Source organism: Chiloscyllium plagiosum, unplaced genomic scaffold (genome assembly GCF_037043375.1).
Source record: "Chiloscyllium plagiosum isolate Xiang-an unplaced genomic scaffold, Cpla_swu_hap1 HiC_scaffold_53X, whole genome shotgun sequence".
Taxonomy (NCBI): Eukaryota; Metazoa; Chordata; class Chondrichthyes; order Orectolobiformes; family Hemiscylliidae; genus Chiloscyllium; species Chiloscyllium plagiosum.
The window spans coordinates 6,971,550-6,991,735 of record NW_028270191.1 but is presented as its reverse complement, the minus strand read 5'-3'; the positions used below and the strand labels follow the sequence as shown (position 1 = coordinate 6,991,735).

The window sequence follows — 20,186 nt, the reverse complement described above, 5'->3', positions numbered from 1 at the left end:
AATTCCATCCTCCAGTCCCACAAGGTGCCTTGCACGACACTGCAGATAGCCTTCCTTTGGCAAGATCCCACATTGTAAAAGACGAACATGTCATTGCAAAGTCATGTCGTGCTATAAATATGATTAACGAGGCAGCAAGTTTATGTGTGGCAACTTATGTACTGTCCAGGTGCAAGACATATTGAAGGTCTTATGTTAGTCGGAATTTTGTTTGCAAGTAACAGGTTCTCATCCTGCTCGTCAGTAATCATTCCAATGTATTAAAGATAGCAGTTGAAGGCAGTTTGATGGTGCAGGGCATTGATGCAATTGGCCTCAGTGACCCTTAGGTAAGCAGACAAAAAAAGCAATAAGGCTTCCTACTCCTGGCCCTCTGCTGATAAATGCAAGATTAGCTGTGGCTGTTTCTTCGGAAGCTTTAAAGCCATAGAGTTGGACAGTACAGAGGACGCCCTTCAGCCCATCGAGTCTGCACTGATCTGCACTAACCCCATTTTCCCACACTCCACCTCTAGCCTTGAATGTTATGATACTCCAGATGCTCATCCAAGTACTTTTTAAAGTTTGTGAGGATTCCCCCCTCAGCTACAATCCCAGGCAGTGCCTTCCAGACTCCTACCACCCCCTGGGTGAAAGGATCTTTCCTCAAATCCCCTCTCAACCCTGCTTTAAAATGATGCCCCAGTTGATGACCCTTTGACTGAGGGAAACAGCTGCTTCCTATCCACCCTGCCCATGTTCCTCATCATCTTATCCACCTCAAGCAGGTCCCCTCAGCCTTCTCAACTCTATAGAAAACAGCCCAACCTTGTCCAGTCTCTCGTCACGACTAAACTGCTCCATCCCAGGCAACATCATAGAACATAGAACATAGAGCAATACAGCACAGAACAGGCCCTTCGGCCCACGATGTTGTGCCGAACATTTGTCCTAGCTTAAGCACCTATCCATGTACCTATCCAATTGCCGCTTAAATGTCACCAATGATTCTGACTCTGCCACTCCCAGAGAGGAACCTTGATTATCCAAGAAGTTGTTGAACTTGGAAGGATGCAAAAATGATTTACAAGGATGTTGCCAGGGTTGGAGGGCTTGAGCTACAGGGAGAGGCTGAATAGGCTGGGGCTGTTTTCCCTGGAGCGTCAGAGGCTGAGGGGTGACCTTATACTGGTTTCAAATATCATGAGGGGCATGGGTAGGGTAAATAGACACGGTCTTTTTCCCCAGGGTAGGGGAGTCCAAAACTAGAGGGCATTAATTTAGGGTGAGAGGGGAAAGATTTAAATGGAACCTGAGGGACAACATTTACACAAAGACATTGTTGCATATATGGAACGAGCTGCCAGAGGAAGTGGTACAAGTGGGTTCAATGACACCATTTAAAAGACATCTGGACAGGTACATGAATAGGACAGGTTTCGAGCAATATGGGCCAAACACAGGCAAATGGGAGTAGTTCAGTTTAGGATACCTGGTTGCCATGGATGAGTTGGGCCGAAGGGCCTGTTTCTGTGCTGGATGACTCTTTGACTCTATGAGCCTTCATCATCTGAATTGGTCTTGTCATGCGACAGCATTATTTATTACCATGCTAACCAACTAAATGGCAGCAATTCTTTTGGCACAGTGGGCATCTCTGAACTAGATTCTTGGGTTCAAATCCCACCTTAGGACTTGATGGCAAAGAAAGGAGTGTTCAAACTGTGGCTGATCGCGTTGTTTATGCCTCATATGCCACTCAGCATGAAAAGAGCCATGGGATAAAGGGTGCTGTTCCTTATGCTACCACTAGTGTGCAGTATGGCCCTGCAGTTCCTTTCATGAACCTGTGAGCCAATTGCTACTAGGCTTGCTCCTAGTTTGTTAAGAACAGTAAATAAGACAAGGAAATAAAGCAAAACCGTTAAAATTCTGATGCAAATTAATTAAACCACGACAAAAGCCAAACACTTGGGTTTATTTCTAAAGAGGTAGAATTGAAATGTGGAGAAGTTACATTAAACTTGTATCAAAGCTTTATGAGACCACACTTGGCGAACTGTGTACAGTTCTGGTCATCAAACTATTAAAAAGATTGAGAGGCACAGGAGAGGGTGCTGAGAAGATTTACAAGGGTGAGTCAGAAATTTGTGGGTCTACATATCAGGCATGAATTCTCAGCCTGTTTTCTCTTGAACAAAGGTGGTTGAGTAGTGATTGAATGGAGGTCTTTAAAATCCCTACAGCATGAAAACAGGCCATTTGGCCCATCAAGTTCACACCAACCCTCCAAAGTGCATTCCACCCAGACCCTTAGCATGGCCAATTCACCTAACTTGCACATTTTTGGATTGTGGGAGGAAACTCCACAGAAGCAGTCATACACGGGTGGGATTGAACCTAGGCCCCTGGCACAGTGAGGTCACAGTGCTAACCACTGTACCACTCACAAATATTGAGAGGCTTTGATTGAGTGGATACAGAGAGAGTCTTTTCCCTTCTGGGGAAGAGCAGAACTGGAGGCTGTCAATAAGGCAGTCATTGAGAAAACGCATAGAGAATTCAGAAGAAATCTCTTTGCCCTGAGAGTTGGGAGAATGTGGGACTATCTACCATGGGGAATGGTTAAAATGAATAGTATGAATATATTTAAGAGGTAATGAGATGAATATGTGAAGGAGGAGGGAAGCGGTACAGAGACCCGTGGTTTATGGACAACAGGGAGTAGTTGGGCTGAATGGCCTGCTGCTGTGCTGTAAATTCTATGAAATTCAATTTCCCTTTATGACCAACATTATTACAAATGGGTCCTCTTGATTTCTGAGGACCAAAGTAATTTGTCATATCAGGTTTTAGGTTGATAATTGTTTTAAAAAAAAAGACAAAGGCAACAACTTTTAATAGTCCAGTTATGGAGTAGAATCAGTGCTACGTGATTGTCCACGTCTTCTGTCTTGTACAAGTTTGGTGTGATTGTGTGATCCCTCAACATATAAACAAAAGGGGCTAGTGCAGTTTGGGAAATGTGATCGGCATGGACAAGTTGGGCCCAAGGACCCGTTTCCATGCTGTATGGCTCTTTGACTCTGTAACTTTATGAATCTTCATCATCCGAATTGGTCTTGTCACGTAACGGCATTACTGACCAACCAATTAAATGGCAGCCAATCTTATGGTGCAGTGGGTAGTATCTCTGCCTCTGAGTGAGATGCTTGGGTTCAAATTCCACCAGTCAGCAGCCCTTGTCTGCACCATGTCTTCATTGGTGTGCCTGTAAAATGGACACGGTCTGCATGTGTGTCTTGTGACAGAGGACACATTGCTGTGGCAGACCAGCATCCCTCTTTCCACAGCAAGCAAAAACCAAAATTGCATTGCATTTTCTGTAACTGCATTGTGCCCACAAACTTTAAGTCTTGCTGGTCTTCTGATGGTATGCACATGTGTTGTTGATGCCTGTTCATCTGGGTGATGTTCCTTCCCTGGGAAATGTCACTCCCATTCCCTGATTTGTTGCCATGGTACTTGGTGTGGTTTAATTTTTGTGGTTGAGTTGCTTTGGATCTCTGGGTCTGATGGTTGATTGGGAAATGTGCTGGTGATGAGTCTACACCTTCCTGAGCAGTTGAGGGACAGCTCCACCAGTTCTGTGTATGCCCCTGTGAGTTTGATGTTCATTCACTTCCAAGGTGTCAACTGTTCCCTGCAGGTGCCAAGTTGTTACTTGGGCTGACTCTTGTTGAGAGTGTCGAAGGTTTGTACTCTGACTCACCAGTGCTCAACACTGTTAATGGTTAGGTCGACTTGTCAAAATGTAATTTGGCTCTCTGCTGTTTCACCTTGATTTGGTCCCTCCTGCCTGTCATTACTCCTGGCTTTAGTAGCTTTGTCGCTATCAGAAGATAGTGACACCTATCATTAGGTGCAATGTGACATTCATCTTTGTCCATCCACGCTTTCAGTGGGTGTGTTTCTCCAGTTGAGGATCTGTACACATTTATGTGGGATTTGCTCATGTTTTGTGAATTTCACTGCCCCCTCAGCCTTTCAATGTCACTGGGGATAGTGTGGAGTTGGTGAGTGGCATTGAAATTCCCAATTCTTTCCGAAGTGACTGAACGCTTCGCTCATGAACGGTGAGCCATTATGGCTCATCACAACATTGGGAATTCTATTATGGTTGAAGTGTGCGTTCAGGTATTTGACTGTCTGAGCAGAGGTCATTGAAGTCAACTGGTCTAACTCCTAATAGTCAGCGACTTTGACAAGATCACCAGTTCCTGCGAGTGTGAAAAGGTTTACTCCCAGTTTCATCCATGGTTTGTCTGGGGTATCGTATGTCATCAGTTTTTAGCTTGGTACTCATTACAAGCATGGTACTGGCTGATGTGGTCATAGAGTCATACAACACAGAAACAGGCCCTTCGACCCAACCAGTCCATGCTGACCATAATCCCAAACTAAACTGGTCCCACCTGCCTGCTCCTGGCCCATATCCCTCCAAACCTTTCCTATTCATGTGCAAGTGTCTTTTAAACACTGTAACTGTACCCACTTCCTCTGGAAGTTAATTCCACACATGAACCACCCACTGTGTAAAACATTTGCCCCTCATGTCTTTTTTAAATCTCTCTGCTCTCACCTTAAAAATATGTCCCCTAGTCTTGAAATCCCCCACCCTAGGGAAAAGACAACTACGATTAACTCTATCTGTACACCTCATGATTTTATAAACCTCTATAAGGTCACCCCTCAACCTCCTACGCTCCAGTGAATAACATCCCCGCCTATCCAGCCTTGCTTTACATCTAAAACCTTCCATTCCTGTCAACATCGTTCACGTTTGGCCAGTAGAGCATGTCTTTTGCCTTTGTCAGATTTCAGCTTACATGGATGCACCTTAGCATCTCTTTCCTCAGCTCCTTCAGATTAATGACTTGATTGCCTTTGTACAGTTGCATCACAATGTGTCTGCCAAGTTAATGACTTCCTGCCTCCTGCTGGATCTGGAAGATTTCACACTCTATTGTAATATCCTCTGCTTTCTCCATCAGGAGTGCTGCTCAAGACAGCATGTCAAAAATGTCCATCTGCTTTTTAGATTAGATTACTTACAGTGTGGAAACAGGCCCTTCGGCCCAACAAGTCCACACCGACCCGCCGAAGCGCAACCCACCCATACCCCTACATTTACCCCTTTAACCTAACACTACGGGCAATTTAGCGTGGCCAATTCACCTGAACCGCACATCTTTGGACTGTGGGAGGAAACCGGAGCACCCGGAGGAAACCCACGCAGACACGGGGAGAATGTGCAAACTCCACACAGTCAGCCGCCTGAGTCGGGAATTGAACCCGGGGCTCTGGCGCTGTGAGGCAGCAGTGCTAACCACTGTGCCACCATGCCACCCATTATATAGCCTCAATTTTGCTTCCTTCTTTGTCACATCTAGATGGTACTTTCGACGTTCTTTGAAGATGCTTTGGAACACATAGTAGCCAGCTGAGGAAATTTCTTTGAAGTGGCTTGTCAAACTCTTTGTCTCTTCCAAGTAGATATTGGTCCAAATGTTAATAAGCAAAGAAACTGGGCAGGCACTGACTCTAGATCGAAGCATAGCATTGTTCAGCTTGCCTTATTGCTCTGGTTGTCCTTGTGAGATTAATGTTGCTCCAAATCCTGTCTCACTGGGTTCACACTGCAGTGTAATTTGGTCATTTACGTTGTAACATTTCAGCATTGGTCATGCCATCACCAGTTGCCTGATTTTAGTCAATTCTGCTTCTTGTTCCATGGTGTCATTATAGAACATAGAACATAGAAGAATACAGCGCAGTACAGGCCCTTTGGCCCTCGATGTTGCGCCGATCCAAGCCCACCTCACCTACACTAGCCCACTATCCTCCATATGCCTATCCAATGCCCGCTTAAATGCCCATAAAGAGGGAGAGTCCACCACTGCTACTGGCAGGGCATTCCATGAACTTACGACTCGCTGAGTGAAGAACCTACACCTAACTTCAGTCCTATATCTACCCCCCCTTAATTTAAAGCTATGCCCCCTTGTAATACACGACTCCATACGCGGGAAAAGGTTCACACTGTCAACCTTATCTAACCCCCTAATCATCTTGTACACCTCTATCAAGTCACCCCTAAACCTTCTTTTCTCCAATGAAAACAACCCCAAGTGTCTCAGTCTTTCCTCATACGATCTTCCTTCCATACCAGGCAACATCCTGGTAAACCTCCTCTGCACCCGTTCCAGTGCCTCCACATCCTTCCTGGCGACCAAAACTGCACACAATATTCCAGATGCAGCCGCACCAGAGTCTTATACAACTGCATCATGACCTCAGGACTCCGGAACTCAATTCCTCTACCAATAAAAGCCAGTACGCCATATGCCTTCCTCACCGCACTATTTACCTGGGTGGCAACTTTCAGAGATCTGTGTACATGGACACCAAGATCCCTCTGCTCATCCACACTACCAAGTATCCGACCATTAGCCCAGTACCCCATCTTTTTGTTATTCTTCCCAAAGTGAATCACCTCACACTTAGCTACATTGAATTCCATTTGCCACCTTTCTGCCCAGCTCTGCAGCTTCTCTATATCCTGCTGTAACCTGCCACATCCTTCCTCACTGTCAACAACTCCTCCGACTTTCGTATCATCCGCAAACTTGCTCACCCAACCTTCTAACCCCTCTTCCAGGTCATTTATAATAATGACAAACAGCAATGGTCCCAAAACAGATCCTTGTGGAACACCGCTAGTGACGGCACTCCATGAAGAAACTTTGCCATCAACTACTACCCTCTGTCTTCTTCCATCCAGCCAATTCCTAATCCAAACCTCCAACTCACCCTCAATGCCATATCTCCGTATTTTCTGCAGTAGCCTACCATGGGGAACCTTATCAAACGCCTTACTAAAATCCATATATACCACATCTACCGCTTTCCCCTCATCAACCTCCTTCGTCACCTTTTTAAAGAATTCAATAAGGTTTGTGAGGCACGACCTGCCCTTCACAAAACCATGCTGACTATCCTTGATCACATTATTCCTATCCAGATGTGCATAAATCCTATCCCTTACAATCCTCTCTAAGACTTTGCCCACAACAGAAGTGAGACTCACCGGCCTATAGTTACTAGGGTTATCCCTACTCCCCTTTTTGAACAAGGGAACCACATTTGCTATCCTCCAGTCTTCTGGCACTACTCCTGTAGACAAAGAGGACATAAAAATCAAGGCCAATGGCTCTGCAATCTCCTCCCTTGCTTCCCAGAGAATCCTAGGATAAATGCCATCAGGCCCAGGGGACTTATCTATTTTCACCTTTTCCAGGATTTCCAACACCTCTTCTCTACATACCTCAAAGCCATCCATTCTACTTATTTGTGACTCAGTATTCACATCGACGACAATGCCCTGTTCCTGAGTAAATACTGAAGAAAAGTATTCATTCAGTGTCTCCCCAATCTCTTCAGCTTCCACACGCAACTTCCCACTACTATCCTTGACTGGACCTATTCCTACCCTAGTCATTCTTTTATTCCTAACATACCTATAGAAAGCCTTAGGGTTTTCCCTAATCCTACCAACTAAGGACCTTTCATGTCCCCTCCTTGCTGCTCTTAGCTCTCTCTTCAGGTCCTTCCTGGCTACCCTATAACTCTCAATCGCCCCAATTGAACCTTCACGTCTCATCTTGAGATAGGCCGCCCTCTTCCATTTAACAAGGGATTCCAATTCCTTATTAAACCACGGCTCCCTCGCACGACCCTTTCCTCCCTGCCTGACAGGTACATAATTATCAAGGACACTTCAATAGTTGCTCCTTGAACAAGCTCCACATATCATTTACACTCTTGCCTTGGAGTCTACTTTCCCAAGCCACACATCCTAAGTCATGCCTCACCGCATCATAATTTCCCTGACCCCAGCTATAACTCTTGCCCTGTAGTACACACTTATCCCTCTCCATCACGAGTGTAAAAATCACCGAATTATGGTCACTATCCCCAAAGTGCTCACCTACCTCTAATTCTAACACCTGGCCTGGTTCGTTACCCAGAACCAAATCCAGTATGGCCTCACCTCTTGTTGGCCTGTCTACATATTGTGTCAGGAAACTCTCCTGCACACATTGAACAAACACTGACCCATCTAACGAACTTGAGCTATAGCTTTCCCAATCAATATCAGGAAAGTTAAAGTCCCCCATAACAACCACCCTATTACTGTCACTCATCTCCTGAATCACCTTCCCTATCCTTTCTTCAATGATTCTAGGACTATTAGGAGGCCTGTAAAAGACTCCTAACAGGGTGACCTCACCTTTCCTATTCCTAACCTCAGCCCAAACTACCTCAGATGGCAAGTCCTCATCCATCGTCCTTTCCACCACTGTAATACTATCTTTGACAAGCAATGCCACACCTCCCCCTCTTTTACCCCCACCTCTGACCCTACTGAAACATTTAAATCCTGGAACCTGCAACAGCCAATCCTGTCCCTGTTCTAGCCATGTCTCCGTAATAGCCACAACATCGAAGTCCCAGGTACCAACCCACGCTGCAAGTTCACCTACCTTATTTCGTATACTTCTTGCATTGAAGTATACACACTTCAAGCCACTTTCCTGTTTACAGGCACCCTCCTTTGAAATTGATGCCATGTTCCTAACCTCCCTACACTCCAGGCCCTGCACCCTGAAGCTACAATCTGGGTTCAATTATATAGCCTCAATTTTGCTTTCGTGGCCTTAATTTTTGAAAATTCACTCATGGGATGTGGATGTCACTGGCTGGGCCCAGCAGTTATTACCCCGTCCCTAGTTGCCCCCTTGAGAAGGTGGGGGTGAGCTGCCATCTTGAACCGCTGCAGTCCATGTGCTGTGGGTTGACCCATAATGCCCTGAGGGAGGGAATTCCAGGATTTTGACCCAGCGACACTGAAGGAATGGCGATGTATTTCCAAGCCAGGATGGTGGGGGGCTTGGAGGGGAACTTGCAGAGGGTGGTGTTCCCATGTGTCTGCTACCCTTGTCCTTCTAAGTGGAAGTGATGGTGGGTTTGGAAGGTACACCTTGGTGTGTTTCTCATCGGTGTTCACTCAGGAAAAGGAGAATATTGCAGAGGAGAAGAATGAGGTACGAGATATTAGACTGGAAAGGATCGAGGTTAGTTACGCACAGGTGCTATCAATTCTAGAAGGAGTGAAAGTAGACCAGCCCCCTGGGCCGGATGGGATTTATCCGAGGATTCTCTGGGAAGCTAGGGAGGATATAGCAGAGCCTTTGGCTTTGATATTTGAGTCATCATTGTTTACAGGTTTAGTACCAGAGGATTGGAGGATTGCAAATGTTGTGCCCTTGTTCAAGACGGGCAGCAGAGATGACCCAGGTAATTATAGACCAGTGAGCCTTACTTCTGTTGTAGGAAAGGTTTTGGAAAGGATTATAAGAGATAAGATTTATAATCATCTAGCAAGCAACAATTTGATTGCAGATAGTCAACATGGTTTCGTCAAGGGCAGGTCGTGTCTCACAAGCCTCACTGAGGTTTTTGAGAAGGTGACCAAGCATGTAGATGAGGGTAGGGCAGTTGACGTGGTATACTTGGACTTCAGTAAAGCCTTTGATAAGGTTCCACATGGTAGACTGATGGAGAAAATGCAGAGGCATGGAATTGAGGGTGATTTAACAGTTTGGATTAGAAACTGGCTTTCTGGAAGAAGGCAGCGAGTGGTGGTTGATGGAAAATATTCAGCCTGCAGTCTGGTTACTAGTGGTGTGCCACAAGGATCTGTTTTGGGACCACTGCTGTTTGTCATTTTTATAAATGCCTTAGACGCAGGCATAGGTTGATGGATTAGTAAATTTGCAGACGACACTAAAGTCGGTGGAGTAGTGGACAGATTGGAAAAATGTTACAGGTTGCAGGGGAACGTGGATAAACTGCAGAATTGGGCTGAGAGGTGGCACATGGAGTTCAATACAGCTAAATGTGAGGTGATGCACTTTGGGAAGAATAACAGGAAGGCAGAGTACTGGGTTGATGGAAATATTCTTGGTAGTGTCGATGTGCAGAGGGATCTTGGAGTTCATGTGCATAGATCCCTGAAAGTTGCCACCCAGGTGGATAGTGCTGTTAAGAAGGCATACACTGTGTTAGGTTTCATTGGTAGAGGGATTGAGTTCCGGAGCCACAATATCATGCTGCAACTAGATAAAACGCTGGTGCGGCCACACTTGGAATATTGTGTACAGTTCTGGTTGCCCCAGTACGGGAAGGATGGGGAAGCATTGGAAAAGGTGCAGAGGAGATTTACCAGGATGTTGCCTGGTCTGGAGGGAAGGTCTTATGAGGAAAGGCTGAGAGACTTGGGTCTGCTCTCATTGGAAAGAAGAAGGCTAAGGGGGGTTTGATAGAGACATACAAGAGGATCAGAGGATTAGATAGGGTAGACAGTGAAAGGCTTTTTCCTAGGATGATGATGTCAGCTTGTACGAGGGGGCATAACTACAAATTGAGGGGTGATAGATTTAAGAAAGATGTCAGAGGCAGGTTCTTTACACAGAGAGTGGTAAGGGTGTGGAATGTACTATCTGCTAATGTAGTTAACTCAGCCACATTAGGGAGATTTAAACAATCCTTAGATAAGCACATGGATGATGATGGGATAGTGTAGGGGGACGAGCTAAGAATAGTTCACAGGTCAGCGCAACATCGAGGGCCGAAAGGCCTGTTCTGCGCTGTATTGTTCTATGTTCTGCACAGCGTCTTGTAGATGGGACACACTGCTGCTATTGAGCATCGGTGAGGGAGGGAGTGGATGTTTGTGGATGTGGGGCCAATCAAGCGGCTGCTTTGTCCTGGATGGTGTTGAGCTTCTTGAGTGTTGTTGGAGCTGCCCCCATCCAGGGTCAAGGGGGGAGTATTCCATCACACTCCTGACTTGTGCCTTAGAGATGTTGGACAGGCTTTGAGAAGTCAGGGTGTGTGTGACATATCACAGAATTCCCAGTCTCTGACTTTGTTTATATAGTTTGCCCCTTTCAATTTCTGGACAATCATAACCCAAGATGTTGATAGTGGGGAATTAAGTGACAGTAACACCATTGAATGTCAAGGGGCGGTGGTTAGATTGTCTCTTGTTGGTGATGGTCATAGTCTGGCATTTGTGTGGTGTGAATGTTACCTGCCACTCGTCAGTCCAAGCCTGGATATTGTCCAGGTCTTGCTGCATTTGAACACGGACTGCTTCAGTATCTGAGGAGTCGTGAATGGTGCTGAACACTGTGCAATCTTTGGTGAACATCCCCCACTTCTGACCTTATGATGGAGGGAAGGTCATTGATGAAGCAGCTGAAGATGGTTGGGCCCAGGACACTACCCTGAGGAGCTCCTGCAGAGATGTCCTGGGGCTGAGATGACTGACCTCCACCAACCACAACCATCTTCCTATGTGCCAGGTATGACTCCAACCAGCAGAGAGCCCCCTGATACCCATTGATTCCAGGTTTGCCAGGGCTCCTTGATGCCACACTCGGTCGAATGCCGCCTTGATGTCAAGGGCTGTCCCTCTTCCCTCCCCTCTGGAGTTCAGCTCTTTTGTCCATGTTTGAACCAAGGCTGTAATGAGGTCAGGAGCTGAGTGACCCTGGTGGGAACCCAAACTGGGCGTCACTGAGCAGGGTATTGCTGAGCAGGTGCTGCTTGATAGCACTGTTGGTGACACCTTCCATCACTTTCCTGATGATCGAGAGGAGACTGACGGAACAGCGGGTAGGATGGTCCTGCTTTTGGAGTCATAGAGTAATGGAGTCATAGAGGTCTACACAGAGAAAAAAGGCCCTTTGGCCCATTGCATCCACACTAATCAAAAACATCCCCTGCACTATTCTAGCCCCATTTTCCAGCATGTGGCTTATAGCCTTGTATGCTTTGTTATCACAAGTGCCCATCTAAATAGGTATTTAAGGTCAGGAGGCTTTCTGCCTCTCACACCCTTACAGGCAGGGAGTTTCAGATTCCCGCCACCCTCTCAGTGAGAAAGCTTTTCCACAAATATTCTTTAAAACTCGAACCACTGACGTAAGTCTATGCCCCTGGTCATTGATCCTGCTGTCAAGGGGAAAGTTTCCTTCCTGTCCACCCTGTCTATATCCCTCATTATTGGATACATCTCAGTAATGTCCCCTCCTCAATCTCCTCTGATCCAAGGAAAACATCCCAGTCTGTCCAATCTCTCTCCATCACAGAAACACTACAGACCAGGCAACATCCTGGTAACTCCCCTCTGCTCCAGACCAGACAAAATCCTGGTAAATCTCCTCTGCTCCAAACCAGGCAACATCCTGGTAAATCTCCCCTGATCCAGACCAGACAACATCCTGGTAAATCTCCTCTGCACCAAACCAGGCAACATCCTGGTAAATCTCCCCTGATCCAGACCAGGCAACATCCTGGTAAATCTCCTGTAAGTCCTGGCAATGAGTGTTTGGCAAACAGTCTACCATGGGGTGGCATGGCGGCTCAGTGGTTAGCACTGCTGCCTCATAACACCAGGGTCCCAGGTTCAATTCCGGCCTCAGGTGACTACCTGTGTAGAGTTTGCACGTTCTCCCACACTCCAAAGATGTACAGGTCAGGTAAATTACCCATAGCTTTAGGTGCATTAGTCAGAGGGAAATGTGTCTGGGCGGGTTACTCTTTGGAGGGTCAGTGTGCACTTGCTGGGCTGAAGGGCCTGTTTCCACACTGTAAGTGATCTAATCTAATAGCAGAGTCAAATCTAACCCTTTTCCTGAATGTTACCACACAAGCCTTGCAAGTAAGCTGTCAACTGGAGAGCAGATCATATCCAGGTCATATCATATTCCCCCTCCCCAGGGTGTGAGCAGTGAATTCACTTGTCTTTCTCTATATTGTTGACCATGCAGTTAGAATGAGCTAGGGTTCACACAAAATCTACCTGCCCTTCGACCTCCATCATTCTAATCTGGCCAGTTGCTTTTCACAGATGAGATTCTCGTACAAGGATCATCGAGTCTCAAGAATACAGTTGGCCGCCTCTACCTCTACTGATCTTTGAATCTCATAAAGATCATTGTTTACCCCTGCTGAATCCAGTGAATGATTGAGATGGCCAGTTCTGTGACTGTTGAAAAAACACTAAAACTTACTTTGGTTTGGATACCTGTAAATTATAAAATATGCAAAAAAGTCAGCAATTCAGCTTAAATATCAGGTTAATTTTAAAAAGCGTTTCGGTGGTTCGGTGGTAGAACTCTTGCCTGCTGCTCAGATTTGATTCCCAGCTGATGCTGTTAATTTTGTGAATTACTCAGAATTTGAGAGTCATCATTAACAGCTTATACAGCTCAGAAATAAATCTTTATTTAACATATTTAGCACTGACTGTATTGTTTACACAAGCAAAATATAACTAAATCCAGCCAATTGTCCTAAATATAAAATGCAGGCATGATGTGTTTGACTTCCCTACAGTATAGGAACAGGCCCTTCGGCCCAACAAGTCCACACTGACCCTCCAAAAACTAACTCACCCAGACCCTATGGTTTCAAACGGTGGCTCAGTGGTTAGCACTGCTGCCTCACAGCACCAGGGACGCAGGTTCGATTCCAGCCTCGGGCAACTGTCTGTGTGGAGTTTGCACATTCTCCCCGTGTCTGTGTGGGTTTCCTCTGGGTGCTCCGGTTTCCTCCCACAGTCCAAAGATGTGCAGGTCAGGTGAATTGGCCAAGCTAAATTGCCCATAGTGACAGGTGCATGAGTAGGGGAAAGGGTCTGGGTGGGTTACTCTTTGGAGGGTTGGTGTGGACTTGTTGGGCTGAAGGGCCTGTTTCCACACTGTAGGGAATCGAATCTAATCTAATTACCCCTGACTAATGCACCTAATACCATGGACAATTTAGTGTGGCCAATTCACCTAACCTACACATCTTTGGAAATCCATGCAGACACAGGGAGAATGTATAAATTCCACACAGTCAACTGAAGTGGGAATTGAACGCAGGTCTCTGGTGCTGTGAGTCAGCAGTGCTAACCACTGAGCCATCTTCTCAAAACCGTATCAGAATCATTGATTTATTTTCCAACTCTTTCCAGGATAGTGATTTGCAGGAGAATCAAGCAGGATTTTCTGTTGATTTGGAATTCATAAGTACACACGTTGTCCATTCAATTTATTGTTTCTCCTTTCCGTTCGTCATTAATTATTTAAAGATTGCAGAGAATATAGCGAAACCTCACAGAGACGTAATCAGGGAAAAATTCTTACCAGTCAAAGGAAGAAGCTGGCACGGTGTTGAGTAACAGTGGGTTTTAGAGTTGAAGAGGGAATTTTAAAAGGGAATTTTTTTTACATTTTGCTTTTGTTCACAAGCTGTGGGTATCATTAGCTGGCTAAATTAGTATTCACATTCCTGATGAATGGCTTATGCCCGAAATGTCGACTCTCCTGCTCCTGGGATGGTGCCTGACCGGCTGTGCTTTTCCAGCACCGCACTTTTTGACTTAGTATTCACTGTCCATTTTTTAAAATTCACTAACAGGAGGTGGGTGTCGCTAGGTTGTCCCTAATTGCCCCTTGAGAAGGTGGTGGTGAGCTGCCATCTTGAACCGCTGCAGTCCGTGTGCTGTGGGTTGACCCACAATGCCCTGAGGGAGGGAATTCCAGGATTTTGACCCAGTGACACTGAAGGAACGGTGATATATTTCCAAGTCAGGATGGTGTGGGACTTGGAGGGGAACTTGCAGGGGGTGGTGTTCCCATGTATCTGCTTCCCTTGTCCTTCTAGATGGAAGTGGTTGTGGGTTTGGAAGGTGCTGCCTGAGGATCTTTGGTGAATTTCTGCAGCGCATCTTGTAGATGGTACACACTGCTGCTACTGAGCGTCGGTGGGGGAGGGAGTGGATGTTTGTGGATGTGGGGCTGATCAAGTGGGCTGAGCTTCTTGAGTGTTGTTGGAGCTGCCCCAATCCAGGCAAGTGGGGAGTATTCCATCACCCTTCATTCCTGATGAAGGGCTTATGCCCAAAACGTCGGATGCTGCCTGACCTGCTGTCCTTTTCCAGCACCATACTCTCGACAGTATTTCATCACACTCCTGACTTGCGCCTTGTAGGTGGTGGACAGGCTTTGGGGAGTCAGGTGAGTTACCCAATGCAGTATTCCTAACCTCTGACTTGCTCTTGTCGCCATTGTATTTATAAGGCTTGTCCAGTTAAGTTTCTGGTTAACGGTAAACCCCAGGATGATGATAGAGGGGGATTCAATGATGGCTATGCCACTGAACATCCAGGTGTGTTTTCGGCATGGCTGGGGTAGGGAGTGGGGGGGGGATGTAACTAGTGGCTAGCCCACCACATTCTCCCCAACCCCCCAAACGTGCTCCCATTATACCGAGGGTGGGAGGGCAGTCAAAATTGGCAGCCTACTCAGCATACACAAATAAATAATTCAGCTGCCCACTCCATGTCAGGCAGGAGTGGGATTCACGACTCCTTTTGGAGAGCTGCAAACCAGAGGACTTTGGGGCAAGTACGAACATTGGAAGGTGTTCTTTGTCTATTGAGAAGATGACACCCTCCTTCCTTCCCACTCATATTTTAAGACATATTCTCCCACCTACCCCTCTCCCCAAGTTGGCAGAAATCCCCCATCTCAAAGCAAGCTTGGTGAGGCTTCCAGTGCAGACCTGCCCTGTGCTCAGTAGGGAGCTCTGGCACTGACAGGACAGATGGAACTGCCAGTCAATTAGATAGTTTGTTACTGTGCCACTTGGGGCTTATGTAACTTGTCTTTACGGATGTGGGGCGGGTTTGTAACCAGCTGCCCTGCCCCCCTGACTGTGACTCTCCACCAAAAGAACTGTGGATGCTGTAAATCAGAAACAAAAATCAGAAGGTGCTGGAAAAGCTCAGCAGGTCTGGCAGCACCTGTGAAGAGAAATCTGAGTTAACGTTCCGGGTCAGTTCAGAGGAAGAGTCACTGGACCCGAAACGTCAATTCTGAATTTTCTTCATGGATGCTGCCTGACCTACTGAGCCTTTCCAGCAACTTTCTGTTTTTGTTTCTGATTTTCCACCCCTTGTCTACATCGACAGAATGCATGTGATATCAAAAGAACAGACTGGTCCAATGTCACATAGGCAATAACCCTTTCAGAGCTCATTACCTTGTGCAACAATGGAGGCCTCTGTTTAACATCCCACTCCAACAGGAAGGCAGTGGGAGTGTCAGCTGAGATGATGTGCCTGAGTAATTCAGAGTGGGATGTGAGCCTACAATCTCCTGGCCTAGAGGCAAGCGAGTTATCCACTGGGCCAGTAGTGGAATGAAAGCAAGTGGGAGAAAGGGAATCCTCAAAAGACTCTGCACCAGAGCTCCACTCTGCTCTCAACAGGAATGTGGCAGAATTGGGCTTGGCATGTCAGAGTTCGATTGTAAACCCACACTTCTGCTTCTAAGCCCAAAAGGTTTCCTTGCAAAAGGACTCTTTTAAAAACACTAACCAGCGCAGAAGAACAATATTCTGGAAATCGACCCTAATAATCGAGGCGCAGATGGGTTAAACCTTGGTATCCATTACCCATACTGTGTACAACTTCAGATGGCTGCTTTTTGTCGATTCTATTTTTATTGGAATGACGCAAGAGATGGGAATTCCATCGACGTCAATGGAAGCCTGAATTGACGTCCTTCTGAGCAGGGTTTGGCTGTACAAAGATGCATTTTTTGGCAAGAGCACAAAGGAAGTGTAGTGTTACTGCACAATGCAGTGCAGTATTACAATCCAGTCCAACAGCATTCAGCTAGCTATGGCCTGGGACTGCATAGACTGCTATTTGCTCAAACAGAGGGACTACTGTCACATGAAGAACAGAAGGAAGCCTAGATTTAATTACGCTGCAGATTTCATTGTGCTTTATCACAAGCTATTTCACCTCCCCCCTCCCCTTCCCAGGCAAATGGGTAATAATGGAAAATTAAAATTGTAAGGACAAACACCACACAAGCTGTTTGATTGTAAGTTTTACTTTAGATTGGAGGGGATTGCGCATTCTGATGTGGCCAATGCATTGACTTCATTCGTGATGCCTCCATCACTTTTGTCTGTTCCATAGAGACAGTTCCTGGTTTATGGGTTCACGCAGGAGAATGTTGTTCTGGTGGTGGCGGGGTGGGAGAGGGAGGTGGAGGGTGGGCAACTGGAGGCGAGATGACAAAATGGCATAAGTCACACACTGGATAGTTACATCGCAGAATTTGCACTCCCTGAGCTTTACCCTCCCAACCAAAAAGTGGGCTAGTCAATAGGTTTTCTCAAAGACAGTGCCTCTTTAATTGCAAGAAAGAATGCGAGATAATTAGGCTTGTTAAACTGTCGGAGGAATGTGGTTGTACAATTGTGTAATGCAGCACAGTCACGAGAGATGGTCCTGGGAAATGATCTCTAAGCCAATTGCTCGGACAGATCATAAATCAAGCGTCTTTGGTGCTGGTTCTCAATGGAAATCAGTGCTCCCTGCGTTTCAGTTGTTCAGTCTGCGATCTCTTAATGTTAGCCGTTCCTGAGCTCCCCTGGTGATTTCACAGATAAATGCAAACACATGGTGTGCAACAGAATCCCTTGCTGGAGCTGCAGGTTGATGCACTGGCCTGTGCTGGGTTGTCCAATCTCAGTTAGGGTAATTTAGATTTGAAGCTCTGGGATCCAAGACTGATCACCCCAGAATGGAGGTGAATGGCAAGTGGGACTTGGAGTTTTAGATTTAATTCCATCATGCGTACTCAAATATAGAAGTACAGTGAAAAGTGTATAATATCACCACACGCAGCGCCATCTTAGGTACAAAGGTATTTAAATGCAAAATAGTAAAAGAGTTAAAAGGTTGAGCACTACCTTCATAGAATAAGTAAAGAAATAAAGTAATAGCTAACGTTAAAGTCCTTCTTTGTTTAAACTAAAAGAAGTAAAGGAATCTCTTAAAACTTCAGCAGTCTTTGATGAGTCCTCCACTTAGTTCACTCTCTAGGAGACTTTAGCTGTCTACTCTTGATGCTGCTGCTGCAGATACTGGCGGAGCTCCCTCACTGTTCACTCTTCCCGCATGGGGCCATGATGCTATTGCTGCTGCCACTGTCTTCCCAATCTCCTCCTGCAGCCTCTGGAACGTGCCCAGGCAGGACCCACCTCACATGCCGAGAGACCGCCACTCCGGGCTCAGGGACCACCATATCAGGCCGAGACACCATCACGGCTGCCTGGAGACCAGGCTGAGACACCACAGAGCTGAGAGACCACCACAGACTGGGAGTTGACGGTGGAGAGTGGAGATTTGAATGAGCTTAAGTTTCCAGAGATTGGGTCAGTATTTTGATGAGCTCAGTTGGCTGGATGGCCAGTTTGTGACACCAACAACACGGGTTCAATTCCTGACTGGTTAAGGTCACCGACAAGATGGAGTTTAGTTTAGATAAATGCGAGGTGCTGCATTTTGGGAAAGCAAATCTTAGCAGGACTTATACACTTAATGGTAAAGTCCGAGGGAGTGTTGCTGAACAAAGAGACCTTGGAGTGCAGGTTCATAGCTCCTTGAAAATGGAGTCACAGGTAGATAGGATAGTGAAGAAGGCATTTGGTATGCTTTCCTTTATTGGTCAGAGTATTGAGTACAGGAGTTGGGAGGTCATATTGCGGCTGTACAAGACTTTGGTTAGGCCACTGCTGGAATATTGCGTGCAGAGGAAGTGGTGGAGGCTGGTACAATTGCAACATTTAAGAGGCATTTGGATGGGTAATGAATAGGAAGGGTGTGAAGGGATATGGGCCGGGTGCTGGCAGGTGGGACTAGATTGGGTTGGGATATCTGGTCGGCATGGATGGGTTGGACCGAAGGGTCTGTTTCCATGCTGTACATCTCTATGACTCTATGACCAACTTTGCAACCTCATCTGAAGCATGGTGACATCTCATCACCAGTCACCTCTCGCCACCAGTCACCTTTCCCCTCTGGGAATACAGCAAGTTTACCTTTCTGTGGACAATGGCCATAAATGAAGAGATCATTGCATCCATAATTTTATTTTAAAAACCCTGTCAAATGTTCCTTATAAGGTCACGAATATTTGGTAAGGAAGATGTTACTTTACTTCAGGCTAGGGCCTCAGATAGTGTACACTCTGAATTGGAAATCCTGGATCAATAAAAACCCCTTGGTCCTTCAGGTCGATTCCTCCTGCTGTTTCCTTGATCATGGCCTCTGCTTGATCCATTTAATCAACAAAGACGGAATTTGCAAAGTCTCCCCCTGGCCTGACAGCCTCCACACCCTCTCCAACAAATAAATCAAACAGTGTCCAGATAGAATGATCTATGGGTAAGCATTCACACAATGGGTAAGCATTTTTCATATGTTGGGGATTTGGTTTTTAACAGATAGAAAAATAGATCTTGGTTTCCAGTTCTGTGAAGGTGACTTTTCTTAAAACAAAGTTCAAAAAATCATTTTAAGTCATAAACTGAGCTCAGCTTTATTTTTCTAAGAAAGCCCATGACTTAAGTTAAATGACTCAATCGGCTACCTCGGGGAGTTAATTGCTAAACTGATGATACTGAAACAGGAAATCAGGGGCTAAGTAGGTTGAGTTTAGAATTGGAGGAGTCATCCCAGCTGAAGGACAGTTTTAGAGTTTGTAGCAATCTCCAGGTTGGAAGTGCTTGTAGAAATCTACAGGCTGCAGAATTGGAAAGAAGTAAAAATGAGTGGGCATGCATTTAAGGTACGAGGGGGAAAGTTCAAAGGAGTTGTGAGGGGCCAGTTTTTTACACAGGGAGTGGTAGGAGTCTGGAACGTGTTGCCGGGGTAGTGGTGGAGGCAGATACTAGAGGGGCGTTTAAGATACTTTTAAATAAGCACATGGACATGCAAGGAATGGAGGGATATGGGCCAAGAGCAGGCAGAAGGGATTAGGTTAATTTGGCGTCATGTTTGACACATGTTGGGAAAGTCCAGAACTAGGGGTCATAGTCTAAGAATAAGGGGTAAGGCATTCAGGACTGAGATGAGAAAGAACTTTTTTCACTCAGGGAGTTGTGAACTTGTGGAATTCTCTCCCACAGGAAGCTGTGGGGGCCAGTTAATTAGATATCTTCAA

General features: G+C 46.0%; 1 long non-coding RNA gene across 2 annotated transcripts in view; it reads right to left on the bottom strand.

The window, feature by feature from the left end:
- The window catches only part of LOC122543400 (uncharacterized), a 54,489-nt gene that overhangs the window by 13,340 nt on the left and 20,963 nt on the right, over nucleotides 1–20,186 (bottom strand). Inside the window, exon 3 of one of the 2 annotated variants that reach the window (XR_006310013.2) lies at nucleotides 17,087–17,236. The exons of the other annotated variant lie outside the window; for it this stretch is intronic. This is a non-coding gene — a long non-coding RNA (uncharacterized LOC122543400). Of the gene's footprint in view, nucleotides 1–17,086; nucleotides 17,237–20,186 lie in introns of those variants that run through there. 2 annotated transcript variants of the gene reach the window in all.